Source organism: Hordeum vulgare, chromosome 3H (genome assembly GCF_904849725.1).
Source record: "Hordeum vulgare subsp. vulgare chromosome 3H, MorexV3_pseudomolecules_assembly, whole genome shotgun sequence".
Classification (NCBI taxonomy): Eukaryota; Viridiplantae; Streptophyta; class Magnoliopsida; order Poales; family Poaceae; genus Hordeum; species Hordeum vulgare.
Genome location: NC_058520.1, coordinates 173,578,899 through 173,599,991, shown reverse-complemented (window position 1 = coordinate 173,599,991; position 21,093 = coordinate 173,578,899). Strand labels below are relative to the sequence as shown.

Sequence of the window (21,093 nt, the reverse complement as noted above, 5' to 3'; positions counted from 1 at the left end):
TTGTAGCACTGTGTTGATACCACCCCACCTATATAGGTTTTCAACCTTTTCTTTTACTATTATGGTGTCTTATGTCAATAAAACAAAGGAATGTAAGAAGATCTACAATATGTATAAACCAGGAAAATCAGAAAACACTTATTGTGATTTGATTTGGCCTAAACCTCTCCTCTCTCTTGGTGGGCACACACTTGTTGTTCCGTGCAACAGGTGCCTTTTTTACATTCCTAGCAACATATGCTTATTTTACAAATATAGAATACGTGCGGCGGGCGTGTTTCGTTGAGATTTTGTGTGTTGTGGACAAAGGGTTATGTGTTGGTTCCTTTGTTGTTTGATTGGTTACTACTCATGTTGTTATCTGTATTTGCTATAGTTGTGCGTGTCAAGTCTTGTCTAAGTGTGACATTGAGTCCTAGTGTACATGGCAAGGTATTGGTGACTATAAATAGATATTGTTGATTGTTGTTGTTGAAATGTGAAGTTGTATATCCCTCACTGGAAATATAGTTAGGCTACACGGTTGCTCTATGCCAATGATGGATGATAATGGAGACAAATGTTGGCCAATTTTATGAAAAGAGTGAAATCAAGATGTTGTGTAACCCATGAGACTTTCTGATATATCAAATTTAGTCAAATTCTAATACTTTTACAATACCATAAATTCAGTCAAACTCTAATGAGCATAGCAAGGGATTCAAAATGAAAATTTCCACACCCAAAGTTGTATCTTCTGTATGTCAATAGCACAAACACATCAAGTGTTTATGTGTCTGAACATCATATGAAACTAAATCACAACCACAATTCCTTTCATCCAAGTAATGAAGAGGAATTTAATGAAAAAAATTCTAAAATAAACATCACTCACCATGTCATATTAAAAGATGCAATTCTTGTATTTCGTTCGAGAAGTTCCTAAAGATTTCAAGGTGCAAAAAAAGAGATAATCCATTCATGCCATGTATGTTAGAGCATATATCTCCATATGTGGTTTTGATAATTGATGAAAATTCCTATGGACTAATGGTTGCCTTAATTTATATTTATAGGATTTGTCCATAGGCACTTCTTGAAGTCCGTCTGTTGGGTTCAAGGAGTTTATATGATGACCAAGGTGGTATTCAAGGTATTATCCAAAGAATGGTCATAGAGACACAAGGTTGATCAAGATCGTGAGACAAAGAGTAAATCAAGATGATCAACACACAAAGCGTACAAGATGTACCGAGAGGGATCAAGTGATCCCATGGTATGGTAAGCATTGTCCAGTACGTATTTGTGTACTAACCCATGGTCTTCTTGAGAGTTTTATGTGGGGTTAGGTGTGTTTCCATGGGCTTGCGTCATACAAGAGGAATATCTCATACAACCCATGGAGGATAACGTTAAGTGATGGAGGATGGTGGCAATGGACTTGTGAAGATATGCTGAAGAACGGCTCACCCATAGTGTGTATGGGGGAGCAATCAACTAGTCTTCATCAAGCCAACGCAAGCAAGAAATGTGGTCCATCTTGAGGAAGCCAAGATCATCGTCATCTAGCTCAAGAGGACGAGGTGCAAGGTATAGGTTTGCCCTTGATAGGTTTTCTGTTTTAGGATAGATTGTCGTACTGTCAAAGGGGGCTCTCAAGTGAGTAGCTTGATCGTATCGTTCGTTGAGAGCTCAAACAATTTGCATCCTTGCATCATACTTCTTGGTTCTTGTTTGGTATTTCTCTTTGTGAGTTTCAGAGCTTATGGTCATCTTCATGACACGCTCAAGTTCATCGAAAACGGAGTCCATATGCATCTTCTATGATGTTTTCGATGTTGGGAGTTTTTATCGGTCTTATTCGAAGAAGGGTTCTCACCATTCTCTTATGGACTTTTCTCACTTGCTTCTTATTGATATTTCTATCAAGATGTTGTTAGCCCATGTCGTTAGCTTTCCAACAAACTTGGTTTCGTTGAATTCTGAGTCCGTATGCGAAAGTTACATTAGTTTCAGTATCCACCGGTAGTACCGCTCCTCGTGCGAGCGGTAGTACCGCCCCCGGAGAGGTAGTAATTTTTTACTACCGCTCCCTAGCGGTAGTACCACTCCAGGAACGGTAGTACCGCTCCGTCGGATTATTTTTTGTTGGAAATATGCCCTAGAGGCAATAATAAAATGGTTATTATCATATTTCCTTGTTCATGATAATCGTCTATTGTTCATGCTATAATTGTATTAACAGCAATATATGTGTGAATAAATAGATCACAATGTGTCCCTAGCAAGCCTCTAGTTGGCTAGCTCGTTGATCAATAGATGATCATGGTTTCCTGATCATGGACATTAGATGTCATTGATAACGGGATCACATCATTGGGAGAGTGATGTGATGCACAAGACCCAATCCTAAGCATAGCACTAGATCGTATTGTTCGTATGCTAAAACTTTTCTAATGTCAAGTCTCTTTTCCTTCGACCGTGAGATTGTGCAACTCCCGGATACCGTAGGAGTGCTTTGGGTGTATCAAACGTCGCAATGTAACTCGGTGACTATAAAGGTGCACTAGGGTACCTCTTAAAGTGTCTGTTGGGTTGGTACGAATCGAAATCGGGATTTGTCACTCCGTGTGACGGAGAGGTATCTCTGGGCCCACTCGGTAGAACATCATCACGAGCTCAATGTGACTAAGGAGTTAGTCACAAGATGACGTGCTACGAAACGAGTAAAGAGACTTATCGATAACGAGATTGAATAAGGTATAGGTATACCGACGATCAAATCTCGGGCAAGTTCTATACCGACAAACAAAGGGAATTGTATACGGGATTGATTGAATCCTTGACATCATGGTTCATCCGATGAGATCATCGTGGAGCAAGTGGGAGCCACCATGGGTATCCAGATCCCGCGGATGGTTATTTGCCACAGAATGTCTCGGTCATGTCTGCATGCTTCCCGAACCCGTAGGGTCTACACACTTAAGGTTCGATGACGCTAGGGTTATAGGGAATTGTTATACGAGGTTACCGAAAGTTGTTCGGAGTCCCGGATGAGATTCTTGACGTCACGGGGAGCTCCGGAATGGTCCGGAGGTAATGATTGATATATAGGATGGATGGTTTCGGACACCGGAAATGTTTCGGGCGTCACCGGTAGCGTATCGGGACCACCGGGACCACCGGAAATAGTCCCGGGGGTCCACCGGGAGGGGCCATCGGGCCCAAGAGGTGCATGGGCCAAAAGGGGGAGGGCAACCAGCCCAAAGTGGGATGGTGCACCTCCCACAAGAGGCCCAAGGCGCAGGAGGGAAAGAAGGGGGGAAACCCTAGGCGCTGGTGGGCCTAAGGCCCACCTAAGGGGTGCGCCACCCCCTTCCCCTGCCCTGGCCGCCGCACCTCCCATCTGGGGGGGGGGCTGCCACACCACCTAGGGGGGAAACCCTAGGGGTAGCACCCCCCCCCTCCCCTCCTCCTATAAATAGAGAGGGGTTTGGGGCTGTTTTGCACACAGTTTCTTCTCCTCTCGGCGCAGCCCTGCTCACCTCCTTCCTCCTCCTCCCAAAGTGCTTGGCGAAGCCGTGCCGGGAGACCTCGTTTCTCCATCGACACCACGCCATTGTGCTACGGAGATCTTCCCCAACCTCTCCATCCTCCTTGCTCGATCAAGGTGCACGAGACGTCACCGAGCTGCACGTGTGTTGAACGCGGAGGTGCCGTGGTTCGGCACTAGATCGGAATCTCACCGCAATCTGAATCGTCGCTAGTAGGACTCCATCAACCGCGTTCTATCAATGCTTCCGCTTAGCGATCTTCAAAGTTATGAAGATGTACTCACCCCTCTCTCGTTGCTGGTCTCTCCATAGGAAGATCTGAATATGTGTAGGAATTGTTTTGAGTTTATGCTACGTTACCCAACAGTGGCATCCGAGCCAAGTTTTCTATGCGTAGATTCTATGCACGAGTAGAACACAAAAGGTTGTGGGCGATGATTTGTCAATTGCTTGCCGCTACTAGTATTATTCTTTTACGGCGGTATTGTGGGATGAAGCGGCCCGGACCAACCTTACACGTACGCTTATGTGAGACTGGTTCCACCGACAAACATGCACACCGTGCATAAAGGTGGCTAGCGGGTGTGTGTCTCTCCTACTCTAGTCGGATTGGATTTGATGAAAAGGGACCTTATGAAGGGTAAATAGCTTTGGCATATCATCGTTGTGGCTGTCACGTAGGTAAGAAGGCGTTCTTGCTAGAAACCCAAATCAGCCACGTAAAACTTGCAACAACAATTAGAGGATGTCTAACTTGTTTTTGCAGGGTTTGACATGTGATGTGATATGGCCAAAGTTGTGATGTTGCATGTATGATGTATGAGATGATCATGTTATTGTAATAGGTTTCATGACTTGCATGTCGATGAGTATGACAACCGGCAGGAGCCATAGGAGTTGTCTTAATTTATTGTATGAGATGCAACGCCATGTGCTTACTACTTTTACTTCATTGCTAACGGTTAGCTATAGTAGTAGTGATAGTAGTAGTTGGCGTGACCACTTCATGGAGACACGATGATGGAGATCATGGTGTCACGCCGGTGACAATAATGATCATGCGATGCGTGAAGATGGAGATCGAAAGAGCAAAGATGATAATGGCCATATCATGTCACTATATGCTTGCATTGTGATGTTTATCATGTTTTCATCTTATTGCTTAGAACGATGGTAGCATAATAAGATAATCCCTCTTAAAATTTCGAGAACGTATTCCCCTAGGTGTACACCGTTGCGAAGGATCGTTGTCTCGAAGCACCACGTGATGATCGGGTGTGATAGATTCTAACATTCGCATACAGCGGGTGTAAGCCAGATTTACACACGCGAAACACCTAGGTTGACTCGATGAGCTTAGCATGTACGGACATGACCTCGAATACAAGAGACCGAAAGGTCGAACATGAGTCGTATGGTTGAATACGATCAGCATGAAGTTGCTCACCATGGTGACTAGTCCGTCTCACATGATGATCGGACACGGGTTAGTCAACACGGGTTAGTGATGGAGGATGGTGGCAATGGACTTGTGAAGATATGCTGAAGAGCGGCTCACCCATAGTGTGTATGGGGGAGCAATCAACTAGTCTTCATCAAGCCAATGCAAGCAAGAAATGTGGTCCATCTTGAGGAAGCCAAGATCATCGACATCTAGCTCAAGAGGACAAGGTGCAAGGTATAGGTTTGCCCTTGTTAGGTTTTCTGTTTTAGGATATATTGTCGTACTGTCAATGGGGGCTCTCAAATGAGTAGCTTGATCATATCGTTCGTTGAGAGCTCAAACCATTTGCATCCTTGCAACATACTTCTTGGTTCTTGTTTGGTATTTCTCTTTGTGAGTTTCAGAGCTTATGTTCATCTTCATGACACGCTCAAGTTCATCGAAAACGGAGTCCATATGCATCTTCTATGATGTTTTCGATGTTGGGAGCTTTTATCGGTCTTATTAGAAGAAGGGTTCTCACCATTCTCTTATGGACTTTTCTCACTTGCTTCTTATTGATATTTCTATCAAGATTGTGTTAGCCCATGTCGTTAGCTTTCCAACAAACTTGGTTTCGTTGAATTCGGAGTCCGTATGCGAAAGTTACATCAGTTTCAGTATCCACCGGTAGTACCGCTCCTCGTGCCAGCGGTAGTACCGCTCCTGTAGCGGTAGTACCGGCCCCCGAGAGGTAGTACCGCCCCCGGAGAGGTAGTAATTTTTTACTACCGCTCCCTAGCGGTAGTACCACTCCAGGAGCGGTAGTACCGCTCCGTCGGACTATTTTTTGTTGGAAATATGCCCTAGAGGCAATAATAAAATGGTTATTATCATATTTCCTTGTTCATGATAATCGTCTATTGTTCATGCTATAATTGTATTTACAGTAATATATGTGTGAATAAAAAGATCACAATGTGTCCCTAGCAAGCCTCTAGTTGGCTAGCTCGTTGATCAATAGATGATCATGGTTTCTAGATCATGGACATTAGATGTCGTTGATAACGGGATCACATCATTGGGAGAGTGATGTGATGCACAAGACCCAATCCTAAGCATAGCACTAGATCGTATTGTTCGTATGCTAAAATTTTTCTAATGTCAAGTCTCTTTTCCTTCGACCGTGAGATTGTGCAACTCCCGGATACCGTAGGAGTGCTTTGGGTGTATCAAACGTCGCAACGTAACTGGGTGACTATAAAGGTGCACTATGGGTACCTCTTAAAGTGTCTGTTGGGTTGGTACGAATCGAAATCGGGATTTTGTCACTCCGTGTGACGGAGAGGTATCTCTGGGCCCACTCGGTAAAACATCATCATGAGCTCAATATGACTAAGGAGTTAGTCACAAGATGACGTGCTACGGAACGAGTGAAGAGACTTATCGATAACGAGATTGAACAAGGTACACGTATACCGACGATCGAATCTCGGTCAAGTTCTATACCGACAAACAAAGGGAATTGTATACGGGATTGATTGAATCCTTGACATCGTGGTTCATCCGATGAGATCATCGTGAAGCAAGTGGGAGCCACCATAGGTATCCAGATCCCGCTGATGGTTATTGGCCACAGAATGTCTCGGTCATGTCTGCATGCTTCCCGAACCCGTAGGGTCTACACACTTAAGGTTCGATGACGCTAGGGTTATAGGGAATTGTTATACGAGGTTACCGAAAGTTGTTCGGAGTCCCGGATGAGATTCTTGACGTCACGAGGAGCTCCGGAATGGTCTGGAGGTAATGATTGATATATAGGATGGATGGTTTCGAACATCGGAAATGTTTCGGGCGTCACCGGTAGCGTACCGGGACCACCGGGACCAACGGAAATGGTCCCGGGGGTCCACCGGGAGGGGCCACCAGGACCAAGAGGTAGAATGGGCCAAAAGGGGGAGGGCAACCAGCCCAAAGTGGGATGGTGCGACTCCCACAAGAGGCCCAAGGCGCAGGAGGGAAAGAAGGGGGGAAACCCTAGGCGCTGGTGGGCCTAAGGCCCACCTAAGGGGTGCGCCACCCCCTTCCCCTGCCCTGGCCGCCGCACCTCCCATCTGGGGGGGGTCTGCCGCACCACCTAGGGGGAAACCCTAGGGGTGGCACCCCCTGCCCTCCTCCTATAAATAGAGAGGGGTTTGGGGCTGTTCTGCACACGGTTTCTTCTCCTCTCGGCGCAGCCCTGCTCACCTCCTTCCTCCTCCTCCCACAGTGCTTGGCGAAGCCGTGCCGGGAGACCTCGTCTCTCCATCGACACCACGCCATTGTGCTACCGGAGATCTTCCCCAACCTCTCCCTCCTCCTTGCTCGATCAAGGTGCACGAGACGTCACCGAGCTGCACGTGTGTTGAACGCGGAGGTGTCGTGGTTCGGCACTAGATCGGAATCTCACCGCAATCTGAATCGCCGCGAGTACGACTCCATCAACCCAGTTCTATCAACACTTCCGCTTAGCGATCTTCAAAGGTATGAAGATGCACTCACCCCTCTCTCATTGCTGGTCTCTTCATAGGAAGATCTGAATATGTGTAGGAATTGTTTTGAATTTATGCTACGTTACCCAACAGTGGCATCCGAGCCAAGTTTTCTATGCATAGATTATATGCACGAGTAGAACACAAAAGGTTGTGGGCGATGATTTGTCAATTGCTTGCCGCTACTAGTCTTATTCTTTTACGGCGGTATTGTGGGATGAAGCGGCCCGGACCAACCTTACACGTACACTTACGTGAGACTGGTTCCACCGACAGACATGCACACCGTGCATAAAGGTGGCTAGCGGGTGTCTGTCTCTCCTACTCTAGTCGGATTGGATTTGATGAAAAGGGACCTTATGAAGGGTAAATAGCTTTGGCATATCATCGTTGTGGCTGTCACGTAGGTAAGAAGGCGTTCTTGCTAGAAACCCAAATCAGCCACGTAAAACTTGCAACAACAATTAGAGGACGTCTAACTTGTTTTTGCAGGGTTTGATATGTGATGTGATATGGCCAAAGTTGTGATGTTGCATGTATGATGTATGAGATGATCATGTTAGTGTAATAGGTTTCATGACTTGCATGTCGATGAATATGACAACCGGCAGGAGCCATAGGAGTTGTCTTAATTTATTGTATGAGATGCAACGCCATGTGCTTACTACTTTTACTTCATTGCTAACGGTTAGCTATAGTAGTAGTGATAGTAGTAGTTGGCATGACGACTTCACGGAGAAACGATGATGGAGATCATGGTGTCACGCCGGTGACAATGATGATCATGCGATGCGTGAAGATGGAGATCGAAAGAGAAAAGATGACATTGGCCATATCATGTCACTATATGATTGCATTGTGATGTTTATCATGTTTTTCATCTTATTGCTTAGAACGATGGTAGCATAATAAGATGATCCCTCTTAAAATTTCGAGAACGTATTCCCCTAGGTGTGCACTGTTGCGAAGGATCGTTGTCTCAAAGCACCACGTGATGATCAGGTGTGATAGATTCTAATGTTCGCATACAACGGGTGTAAGCCAGATTTACACACGCGAAACACCTAGGTTGACTCGACGAGCTTAGCATGTACGGACATGACTTCGAATACAAGAGACCGAGAGGTCGAACATGAGTCGTATGGTTGAATACGATCAGCATGAAGTTGCTCACCATGGTGACTAGTCCGTCTCACGTGATGATCGGACACGGGTTAGTCAACATGGATCATGTATCACTTAGATGACTAGAGGGATGTCGATCTAAGTGGGAGTTCATACTTAATTTGATTAAACGAACTTAATTGTCATGAACTTAGTCTAAAAGTTGTCTTTATAAATATTGTAGATGGCCAACGTCAACCTCAATTTCAACGCATTCCTAGAGAAAAACAAGCTGAAAGATGATGGTAGCAACTATGCGGACTGGGTTCGCAACTTGAAGGTCATCCTTGAAGCAGCTAAAAATGCTTATGTCCTTGATGCGCCGCTAGGTGACCCCCCCCCCCCCCCGCTCCCGCAGCAGCCCAGGTCATTCTGAACATCTGGCAAACGCGGAGTGATGACTACTCTCTGGTTAGGTGTGGCATGTTATACAGTTTGGAAACGGGGCTCCAAAGACGTTTTGAGCAACACGGTGCATATGAGATGTTCCAAGAGCTGAAACTGGTTTTTCAAGCTCATGCCCGTGTCGAGAGATATGAAGTCTCTGACAAGTTCTTTAGCTGTAAGATGGAGGAGAACAGTTCCGTCAGTGAGCACATACTCAAAATGCCTGGGTTACACGGTCGTCTAACTTCACTTGGAGTTGAACTTCCGGATGATGCTATAATTGACAAAATCCTCCAGTCTCTCCCACCAAGCTATAAAGGTTTTGTGCTGAACTACAACATGCAAGGGATGGAGAAGACCATTCCCGAGTTGTACTCGATGCTCAAGTTTGCAGAAGTAGAAATCAAGAAAGAGCATCAAGTGTTGATGGTCAACAAGACCACCAGTTTCAAGAAGGGCAAGGGTAAGAAGAACTTCAAGAAAGACGGCAAAGCCGTTGCCGCGCCCGGTAAGCCAGATGCCGGGAAGAATAAAAAGAATGGACCCAAGCCCGAGACTGAGTGCTTCTATTGTAAGTGAAAAGGTCACTGGAAGCGGAACAGCCCCAAGTGCTTAGCGGACAAGAAGGCCGGCAACGTTAAAGGTATATGTGATATACATGTTATTGATGTGTACCTTCCAGCGCTCGTAGTAGCTCCTGGGTATTTGATACCGGTGCTGTTGCTCACATTTGCAACTCAAAGCAGGAACTGCGGAATAAGCGGAGACTAGCCAAGGACGAGGTGACGATGCGCGTCGGGACACTACAACAGAACGGAGCTTTGGTAACACCGCCTTGTGTTACTACATGCCCAAAAGTGTGTTACCAGGCCATATAGTAACACAGTTTGAAATGTGTTACGTTAGACCGTGTTACTAAGTGATGTTAACTGTCACACATATTAAATGTTACCACATATTAAAAAACATGTTACAATTACATTCTAGTAACATGCGTATTGTGTGTTACCAAACACATTGATAACACATTTTTGTAATTATAGTAACACCATAGTAACATGTTTTCATAGACGTAAAACATTTATGGTAACATGTTTTTGTAACTATAGTAACACAAATTGTAACACATTTTTTTAGCATGAAAAGACAACCGGTAACATAATATCCAAATACCGCAACACTATAATTTATAGTTAATCAAGCACTCTAGTAACAAATTTTGTAAATATAGTAACACCATCGATAACACTACTACAATATCAATAGGTAACATAATTAATGTATTTGTTTTTATTATTAACCATAAAATTTAATACCCAATTTATGAAATATATTTAATTTAATAAATAAATGCAATTTCTTAAATAGTTAATCATATTATTATTATTATGTGGCAACATCAAAATAATATAAAATTTGAACCACAACACATACATAAATTTGAAATATGAAGATATTTATTACAAATATACAAGAGTGTATGATACATATGCATTACAATAAAGATACCATTCATATCTTTTTTAGCATATAAAACACAACTATGGAGAATATTACAACATAGTAGTTGCATCAATTGGAACAAAGAAAAAGATCTTGTGGATGACATTGCATTTTTGAGTCTATCAATGTAAAACTATGACTATTAGTAGCTAAATTCTTGAAAAAATGCTTCTTGATCCAAGAATTCGGCTGCAACTCAATTGTCCTTCTCTCAAATCTGTAAAAGAAAATTGCACCTTAGATATATGTGACTAAATGTGCACAAATATGTTTTCAAAATACAGAAGAGAAGATTTTAACTTACAAAAGCTAAAGGCCAGGCAATTAAGTATCCTTAAGAGAAAGCATCACCAATTGCCTTGCAATCAGAAACTTCCCTTACCAACTCCTCATTATCAATAACAGGTTGATCAATGCACACAAGGGAAAATTCAGCACCTAACTCGATACCACCAGCCTTGGTTCTTGGACCAGTACTCCGAATAGTACCAAACGCAACATTCCGCTTGTTGGGATATATTGAAGTCTTTAAAACTACTTTGGAATCAACCTATATTATGAACAATATTAACATTGAATGATAATGATCGGTACATCCAGAAATAATTGGTACAAGAAAAATAACAATTCTCCAAAAGGCACATAATTACTCCAAAAAGGTATCAATGTTCTCACTTCAGCAAAGAAATCAGTAGCTGCCATACCAACAGAACTCTACCGACCTGATTGGCTGGAGTTCTTGGTGCATATAGTAGACCGCTTCTCATGTGAGTACATTACTTTTTAAAAACAAATCTGGGTGTAATACTCATGTACTTTGGTGGTCATATCCCTGCTTAATTTTGATGAATATTAATCTCCAAATTATTATGAAGCATAAGTTTGAACTATTCATTAGTTTCAGCTTGAGTAGAAGGAAATACGACCACCATGTGATGTGGACATCAATGCTTGATTTCAACTTTTAAGACAAGGGTAGCACTGAACAGATTTTTTGTAGTCTATTTAAGCAACGAAGATATATATTTACCTCCTACAGAACTGATGTTGCCCTTCCTTACACGAAGTATCGCTGTGCAGCATTCTGGGTTGCTTCCAGTCATTAAGGAGCTGGTGAGATTACTTCCGAAAAGGTCTTGTGAAAGCTCTCTTTGCAACCTAGACGGTGTGACCTTTAACCTGATTATTTACTTAATTTTGAACCTATTTTATCCGTTTACATGTAGCATAATTTGAAATTACTGTCCTAATGGGACATGTTTTAGTTTTAAGTCACATAAGTATTGTTTATGCTTTCTTAAATGTACCTTTTACTCTTTAGTAGCAGCATTCGATTAATGCGATATTGTTTTTCCTCAGTTTGCCTTGTGCCTGAACATGCTGCAAAAACAATCGTCTTCAGTCTTCATAGCTCAAAAAATGAGATGGCTATAGTAACCATTTTATTGATTTTGGATAATATATATGTACAAGTAAATTTAATGTACTGAAGTGAAGCATGTGTCTACCTCCATTTTACACTTGGACCTATGAAAGCACGTGGATATTTATGCTGGACGGAGGATTAGCTGGAATTTGTCATTGATACTTTTGTGAGGAAGCTGCTACAAATACGGAAGGATTCTGTCCTATATTATTACTAATCAGGACACTCCCACCACTAAATGACGATGCGTTCTTGGGAGCTAATGAGTATATCGAAACCATGTCCACTAGGCATGCAGGTGGATATTTACCCAAAAAGCTATACTTACATCTCTTACTGTTTGGATTTCCTATGCCTCAAGTTTGTTTCTCCGCTCAGGTTTTAGCAATATTGACATTGTTATCTTGACTCAAAATATATTGTTGCATCCTGTAAATTTGAGGTTGAGTGTACAGCTGACTTTCAGTCAACAACTATGCTTTTGCTACAATAAATTATATTTTTTTAAGAAAAAGTTTAGGTAGGAACAACACGAAGCCGCTCTATGGTGAACAAATACATATGTATAAAACGTACGCATGATATATATATTAGAGTTTATGTTAAATGGAAATTCGTTTCTGATTTTTATTATGCCACCAACATGCCTAGGAAAAATAATAGTCCTATGCAGACAAGATACTATGTGCCATAGATATAGCCTGCAATCTTGTGCACTTGAATTAGCAAACTCCGAGTCTCAAGATAATGCGAGTCTATGCTTACGTATAGAACTTGTGCATCAATATAACATGAGCACGTTTCAGATTCATACATGTACTCATGCTTTCCAATTAACCATCCCAACTAAACCCCCAAGAAATTGGTCATTTTGTCAACTTTGCTCCTTATTCGCAGAAAGTGACAACTAAAGAAGAAGGATTCCACTGAAGGTGACAACAATAACAATTCATAGAAAGTACTCTGAATTTCTCCTCCTTTTCCAGTTCACTGCCATAGATTAGCTTCTAGTTTCCCATAAGTGATCTGTTAAACTATATTGCTATAATTGCATACATGTGTATTATCAGTTTAAGCTAAATCTTGTTATGTACTGTCCATGTGGTGGCTAACGGCAAATGGCATAGAACTTCCGTGAGATTTGAATTCTTCTTGATGCATACATATTGTTCTATCTTTTGAACTTACAAATATGAAAGTGCTTACTGTGATTTCTACTTTGATCTACCTTTTGGTTTCTGACTCTGGCAGCAAGAATCTTTTCTTTCCTTAGTTCATACTCTCCTTTACCATAGTATAATATATAATATATATTATAATATTTTCATTGTTCAGAAACAATTATTTTCTCAAATTGTATTCATCTTTTTGCTGAAAATGATGTCAAAATAAATAAATGGTTATTTGCCATATCTTCTGGTGCAGCGAAGCGAGCATATGTTTGATAGAGAGACTACTAGGATGACCTTCACGAACTAAGGAACAATCAGAAGCAGCGTATAAAAGAGGGGATAGAAGCCGAGGAGAATATACATTCACTGTGCTGCTTTGCTGCATGCGGCAAGCCACGATAGCTGGTCGATCCGTACATGGACAAAACATGGCACATATCGGGGGCCTCTTCTTCCATCCCTCGCCCCCCTCTGGGCCGGCCCTGGTGGTGATTTACCTAGCATGCATCTCACAGACAGATCAGGAAAGGGTGAGCGTCAAATTCATACCAGCCACGAGATCGTATTCCTTCAGGATGTAGGTGCCAGAGCTGAAGACCGATGAAGCCGTCGGCGCAACAATCCGAACGACGCCGAGGCAGATCGAGGAAACGGCGCCAAAGCAGGCAAGTTGAGGAAGCGGCAGATCGATATGGGGGCTGAGGTTGGGATGGGAAGGGGTTGCAGGTGGCGGCCGCACTGGGTGCTGAAGGGGCGGCGTGCTTGGCGCTGAAGGGGCAGCGTGCTCGGCGTGCTGGGCGTTGGAGTGCGGCGAGGTAGCCGCCGAACGATGGGCGGTTGGGCTGGATGTGGATGGGCGTGGGACCCAATTTATTTAGCCTTTTCTGAGTAATTGGAGGGAAAAGTAAGCGCGAAAGTTGTAAATTTTGCGCTAAAGGACCATCGAGAAGAGGAGGGGAATTTGGATTTACCCCATTTTTTATCAAGGAGAACTAGAGGGAAATTGTTTTGGTTATGTATTCCCAGCGTTAGTAAATATAAGACCTCTTAGATATTTTACTAGAAGATTACATGCAAAGCAAAATAAGTGAACCTACACTCTAAAATATGCCTACGTACATCTGTATTTAGTTCATAGTGTAATCTTTAAAAGGTCTTATATTTAGAAACTGAGAGAGTATATTAATTTGTTTGGCATGGATATTTTTCAAAAAGTGTTTTTCCCATGCAAAGAATAGTATATTTATTTTATTATTGATTCAAAGGGAAATTAGATATACCTAAATAGTAATGACTTTATAAAATTGTTTTACGTAACATCTCGTTCATGAACGGTCATCTGAACTGTCATTTCCACACTACTTCGCATGAAAACTACTACTAGCGTGGGACAAAATTGTGACCGACGAACGATGGTGCTGTAACGGCATATCCAAAAGGTTGGTACATCAATATCGTTTCCTCCTTTGTTCCACCTAGATGATGATAGAGCATAACAGGAGGGTATCCCAGGTACACACAGTTCAAAAAATCGACCATACTTGCATTCGTACCAAAAAAAATGAAACTTGCAACCTCGTTGGCTGGTTAAAGAAAAACATTGTAACTCGACCGACCGATATCACCCTTGATCGGTTGCCTCAATCAACATCACGTCATTCCCACACAACTGTCCATGAAAACTATGACCGGTGTGGGAGAAATCTATGACCGACAATGCTATAAGCTGTGACCAACCAGAGTGTATGTTGTGACAACCGAGGCCGATGACTTTTGATTGGTGCTGAGAGAGAGCGCATGGGGTGGTGCTACAAAGTGGTGATAACGATACGCGTCAGCTACGACCGATCGTCCATGGTGTTGTAACGACTATGCTAAAAGTTACGACTAGTCCGGGAGTATGTTGTGACCAGCGACTTTTGATCGGTTCTAAGAACGCATGCGGTGGTGCTATAAAGTGACGACGATGATATGCATCAACTACAACTGATGGTCGACAAATTTTTAAGACCATATCCGAGAGGCTATCACATCAGTCTAGTGTCCTCCTTCCTTTCATCCCCATGGTGACAGAGAATAAGGGGAGGGGATAACTACTAAACCCATGGTTCAATCGAGTCCATGAACGAAAATATAAGTAGCCATAGCCCATAGCGAATCGGTGAAACAATACCAACAAAAACATGCCTATGTGGAAACGGATCCAGAGAGGTGATCGCACGCGATCTTCTGCCTTTCCTCTCGACTCGAGCGCCACTATGGGTCCTCGTCATTTTCGTCCGCCGCTTCACCACCCTCGTAGTTTCTCTTCTCTAGGAGATAAGATAGACACAGTTTTCTGTGAGAGGTGTTGCGTCAACAATGAAGAAGGGACGGCAATGGAATAATCCGATTCTGCTCTTCCTCCATCTCAATGTCGTTCTAATGGGCGGCACTGAGAAGTAGGTGGCTCGGTCTTCTTGTCGGTCTTCGGATCTGGTGATATTTGGGTATGAAGGCAACCCCTTTACTTCTTCTGTGTTGCCTCGATGACCGTGGAAGACGATGGTGGGCGACGTTTCGGCGTGGCGGAAGATTCTTCGTGAGTGAAATGCTAGTTTTACTTCTCGTGGAGTCTTTTATGCAATACTGCAAGACATCTATGTACACCTCTTGCAGTGGCATGGTGTGTACTCATTGTAATCCGTGTTTTTAATAAAATATACTCCCATCCATTTCTAAATATAAATCTTTATAGAGATTCTACTAAAAACTACATATGGAGCAAAATGAAAGAATTTACACTCGAAAGTATGTCTATATACATCCGTATGTAGTCCATAGTGAAATATTTAAAAAGACTTATACTATTTCCTTTGTGAAAATAATTTTATTTATAGTGACCCCCAAAATAATTTTATTTGGTATGTGCACACTGTAATTGGATTCCTCAAAAGAAAAAAAATCCGGGTCATACCACCGAGGACCCCCCGTAAAGTGTTGCCTTACCACACCTCGCCTCCCACGATCTGTTTCTCCACGACCAGCACCGCCGCTTCCCTGATCCACTTCGACTCCGGCACCGGTGCTGGCGCCTTCGCAATCCCCTTCGAGGCCCTCTCCGTCTCCCCTCGATCCTCTCCTCCTCGTCCAGCTACGCCGACGCCTGGTAGCCATCGCCGCCGCCCTTGGTCGCCGCCCGAGCTCGCCATCGCTGCCACCATTGGTCGCTGCCCCTAGCTCGCCCTTGTCGCCGGACTGTCCGCTGCAAGGTACATGCTTCCTCCCTCCTCCTTCTTCTGTCCTCAGCTCTCCGTCCTCCTCCCTTATCTGCTCTCGTGCCTGTCCCGTGTGGCCTTATCTGCTAAAATAAGGACCAATAGTACTAAATACAGGTTGTGGACATTCATAGAACACAACAGGACCTTGTAGTTTCAACCATGAAATCTCTCGGTTGTTCACATTAGCCCTTACTTGTTCCGTGCCTATGGTTTGGCATGGATATGATAGTTGATAAGGGCGTATATTTTCTTAGACGGATTTCTCACGTGATGGTGCTGGTGCACATCTTGTGGCCATTGCAACTATGGGCTCTCCTAATGGCGAAGTAGCGCTGCTCCCCTCCATTACTGAATCCTAAGATGAGATTGTCTTTTTACTTGTCCCGAGATGAGAATTGCAAAGTCAAACATGAGATCATCCTTTGTAGTTCAGACATTAGGCAGAAGGTTCAGATAAAGGACGCAGCCTACATCAACAGTCTATGAATTAGAATATATACTATGACACTTTGAATTGTTGACCCTGAGGAATCTGATGCATAAATTGTTGACCTTCAATGCCACCATCTTTGGGAATCATAATTCGTATATACTGGGACACTTCTTACCATTCCCTGTTTAAATGGATCAATTTCTAACTTTTCAAGCTATTCACTCTGTATAAGAACTGCAGGTACTAATCTTTTTTACTGAATTTTCCTGAAGTTCAAGCCGCCGCGATTATCTAACCATCCTCAGCCTTCCAACTTGATCCTCCAGAATACTAATCAATGAAACAAAATGTTCAAAGAGAGTACCAGAACACCTAGAACAGTAGCAATGCACAATCAAATCGGAGTTGTTAAAATGCATCATTCACTCACATGAACTAGAAAATAGAACTAGGGAGATGCAACACAAATCTACATGATAGTGAAAGTGATATAGGGTAGTGTAACCATATATTAGCAGGAATAAGACTGTTGGCATACGACAGACACCTGATGGTGTGTCAGCATATTTAGCATCAGGAAGAAATTTCTGAATTAGTACGCTCCTTACATTTATGCAGCGGAGTAAGTAAACATTGTCAGGCGATGGTTGTATATACTTAAGCAAGATTTCTGGCCTACTTCGGCTTTCATCAAACACCTTGTCGATAGACAATAGAACAGGATCTGAACAGAGGGACATGCATTTAATCCTATATTGCTAAGGAAACAATATGAAAATAAAAATGTATCACCAATGTACCTATCACGAAGAGACACCAGATATTATTCCTATGATGCTAGATAGATAATGTATAATCCGTAGGTTAAATAGGGATCATAAACCTTTTGAAGTCATTCTGTTCCAAAATTGCAAATTATGAACTGCTATATGAACTAATGAACTTGTTATCAGTTTATCACTAACAGTAGCAGAGTTTGAGAAAACATATTGAGTAAACAGCCGACCATAAACGTTACCAAGATTTATTTTCAAACTGCAGTGTACTTCCATTTTCATCAGACCTTTCCAACATAGATTAAAAGGTCTGCATACACAAACATCAGAAGGATTAGGAATATAAATTGGCAAGTCACTGCAGCCCGAGATGTAGTCCCCCCGCAAATGAAAGGTAAATAGAAAAGATGTACGTGCCAAAACATCTACATATGCTGCACCAGGTGATCCGGTCCCTGTTTTAGGTGATGTGACTTACTATGGCAGGATAATTGAGATATTATTAAGTTGAACTATTCTGGACAATTTTTGGTGGATTTATTTAAGTGTGAACGGGTTGATGTTTCTCTAAAAGGAATTAAAAAGGACAAGTATGGCTACACACTTTTTAACTTCTCACATTTGATGCACAAAGGAGACAAGATTGAACATGAGCCTTTTATTTTGCCTAACCAAGCCGATCAAGTCTTTTACCTAGAAGGCGAACTGAACCCAGGTTGGTCAGTGGTGATGCATTATACGCTACCTAGAGATAGATGTGACACTGGAAATGATGAATGCACACGAGATTTAGACGCTGAGCCATTCCATGTTTCTCACCTCATAGATATGTTTAAAAAGAAAAGGAAAGATCAACATTGGGTAAGATCCGATATTGAGGGAACAATTGTGGATGCTACTTCTAATGCTTTGATCGATGAAGAATAGTGGAGGGAAATCATATAAAGGTATTTCTCTGTTCGAGCAGCATTTTCATGATTATATATACACTGTAGTTTTATCTGAAGTCAAAGCTGATTTTGCAGGGCACTAAGAACCATTGTATGTTCTTGCAGATCGTTGGCTGAGCTTACACCCTTCAAAAACTCGAAAGAATGAGGTCTTCCACTCAACATATAAACCCAACTTTTGTTTTTATTATTGCTTTTCAATTTCTTCTCACTCATCTAATAATGATGACCCCAGGATTTAACAAGAGCAGCAGATCATCGTCATCATCCAGCGTGTGTGCGTGAAGTTATTTTTTACACGAGTGCTAGACTCGGACAATAAGCCGCTCTGGTGGCGACGACAACAGCAGCAGACAGCAAAAATGTACATACATATTCGTAGCATGTTCACAGCAGGTCCTCATCATATTTGAGATTCTGTTACTCTTTACATACAAACAGTTTTGTATAAACGTCCATGGTTTTTCTTGATATATATTTATAATATCAATGAGCGAGTTATCAAGATCCAAGTAAGACGGCTAGGCCAGCCACTCAAGTGATTCTTCGATCATTGCATTTGGTCTCTTGATTGATGATATTTTGCTGCATGTTCTCTTGTGATCTTGTTTCTGATGGCCAAGCCTGATATCATGTTCTCTTGTGATCTTGTTTCTGATGGTCAAGCCTGATATCTTGTTCGCTTCCGATCTTGTGATCTTTAGGCCCTGCTTGGGATATCGGATACATTTTCCGCCTGTGATTCTTTACAAGGGTATTTTGTTGGGAGATATATACCAGTGTAAAGGAAATACAACTGAAACTGTTGCTTGGATAGCATTCCAACCTGGTCATTTTTCACACGCAACACCAAACAGGATGTTGCCCACGCAAGCGAGCCTCTAGAGTATGATGGTCGATGTGAGGAAGCTGCTTATTTGAAGGTTGCCAGTGCCACGCACCTGTCGTGGTTGCGACCACAGTCATTAGTGCATCGTCTCGCTTCGCCGTATGATAGTTGCTGGCAACAGCGCATCCCCCTGCAGCCCCCACGGTCGCTGCGCCCCATCGTGGTCGCGGCCACGATCGTCAGCAAAATGCTTCGCCTTGCCTGGTGGTTATGGTTGCTGGTGATGACGCCTCGCCCTGCCACCTCCACGGTCGTCGTTTTGGTTTGTTGCCTTCTGAAGGGGATCGATGGCGAGCGGTCTGTGTGCTCCCGTCCTGGTGTCGTCCAAGCGATAACACCGATGCCTTGTCTGCTGGAGGGAGCCACATGAGGATTTTGTAGCGGCTGCCTTATCATAGTGCCGAGGCTCTCCAACAAAAATAGTGGCGCGTGATCATGGCGATTTAAAATCGTGCATGTAGTGCATGGTTTACATAAGAATAACACGTCAATAATTTTAAACGTTCGATAGTAAAAATGTTTACAAAAATAATAAAAGGACTGTTTCGCTTGAAATACTAGTTGAATATATACGTACCAAACTCTAAACTAGGGACGATGCCTTGGTCGTCCACTCCTTTGTAAGTATTGACGTCAAGTAATTAATTTCATATGATCATTTTAAAGTGTGCATTTCACATTTATGGTCATCGAGTCATCCTAAAATTTTCTTAAAAGTATGGTTAATATGATATTCTATTTTGTTTTTTCATACCATATTATCAAAGAATGAAAACACTATTTACAAAAACAAGATATTTATAAAATATCATGTTGGCACATGGGCCTTGTGTATCAAAAGTATTTCTGATCTATGTATGTAGTTGATTTTAGTTTTCCTAGTTCCTCCTATAATAGAGCCCGTAACACTATGTAGCAACCATGATTATGTGCTACTAACACGTAACACATTTCAGTAACACATATTTATATGTTACCGTATAAAAATCTATGTAACACATTCGACCAACACATATCTATATGTTACAATTATAATATTCATGTAACACATATTGTGGCTTTATATAGTCTGTGTTACTACCTGTCATTGGACACAAAATGTTGTGTTACCGTAATTTTCCTTGTAACACATTTTTCAATCTGTTACATGATTGTGTTACTTCAAGTCTGTTTTCTTGTAGTGGGAATTGCTCCAAGGTCGATGTGATCGCCATCGGCACGCTACCTCTACATCTACCGTCGGGATTAGTTTTAACCTTAATAATTGTTATTTAGTACCAGCTTTGAGCATGAATATTGTATCAGGGTCTTGCTTAATGCGAGACGGCTACTCATTTAAGTCAGAGAATAATGGTTGTTTTATTTATATGAGTGATATGTTTTATGGTCCTGCTCCGCTGGTGAATGGTTTATTCTTGATGAATCTCGATCGTGAAGTTACACATATTCATAGTGTTAGTACCAAAAGATGTAAAGTTGATAATGATAGTCCCACATACTTGTTGCACTGCCGCCTTGGTCATATCGGTGTTAAGCGCATGAAGAAGCTCCATACTGATGGACTATTAGAGTCTCTTGACTTTGAATCATTTGACACATGCGAACCGTGCCTCATGGGCAAGATTACTAAGACTCCATTCTCAGGA

General features: G+C 42.4%; 2 long non-coding RNA genes across 6 annotated transcripts; one reads left to right on the top strand and one right to left on the bottom strand.

The window, feature by feature from the left end:
* Positions 1-10,473: 10,473 nt before the first annotated feature.
* On the bottom strand, positions 10,474-14,111 carry LOC123443396. 4 transcript variants are annotated; one of them, XR_006630653.1, is made up of 5 exons: positions 13,501-14,070; positions 11,849-11,921; positions 11,572-11,713; positions 10,846-11,091; positions 10,474-10,758 (listed from the first exon to the last, which is right to left on the bottom strand). It is a non-coding gene; the product is annotated as an uncharacterized LOC123443396 (long non-coding RNA). The 4 variants fall into 4 exon arrangements; XR_006630651.1 differs by having other exon boundaries at positions 11,572-11,699; positions 13,501-14,061; XR_006630652.1 differs by having other exon boundaries at positions 10,846-11,720; positions 13,501-14,111.
* A 1,981-nt stretch (positions 14,112-16,092) lies between these two features.
* On the top strand, positions 16,093-19,070 carry LOC123443395. Of its 2 annotated transcripts, XR_006630649.1 has the most exons (4): positions 16,093-16,390; positions 18,435-18,555; positions 18,664-18,707; positions 18,794-19,070. It is a non-coding gene; the product is annotated as an uncharacterized LOC123443395 (long non-coding RNA). The 2 variants fall into 2 exon arrangements; XR_006630650.1 differs by lacking the exon at positions 16,093-16,390 and having other exon boundaries at positions 18,528-18,555; positions 18,634-18,707.
* The last annotated feature ends 2,023 nt before the right edge of the window (positions 19,071-21,093 follow it).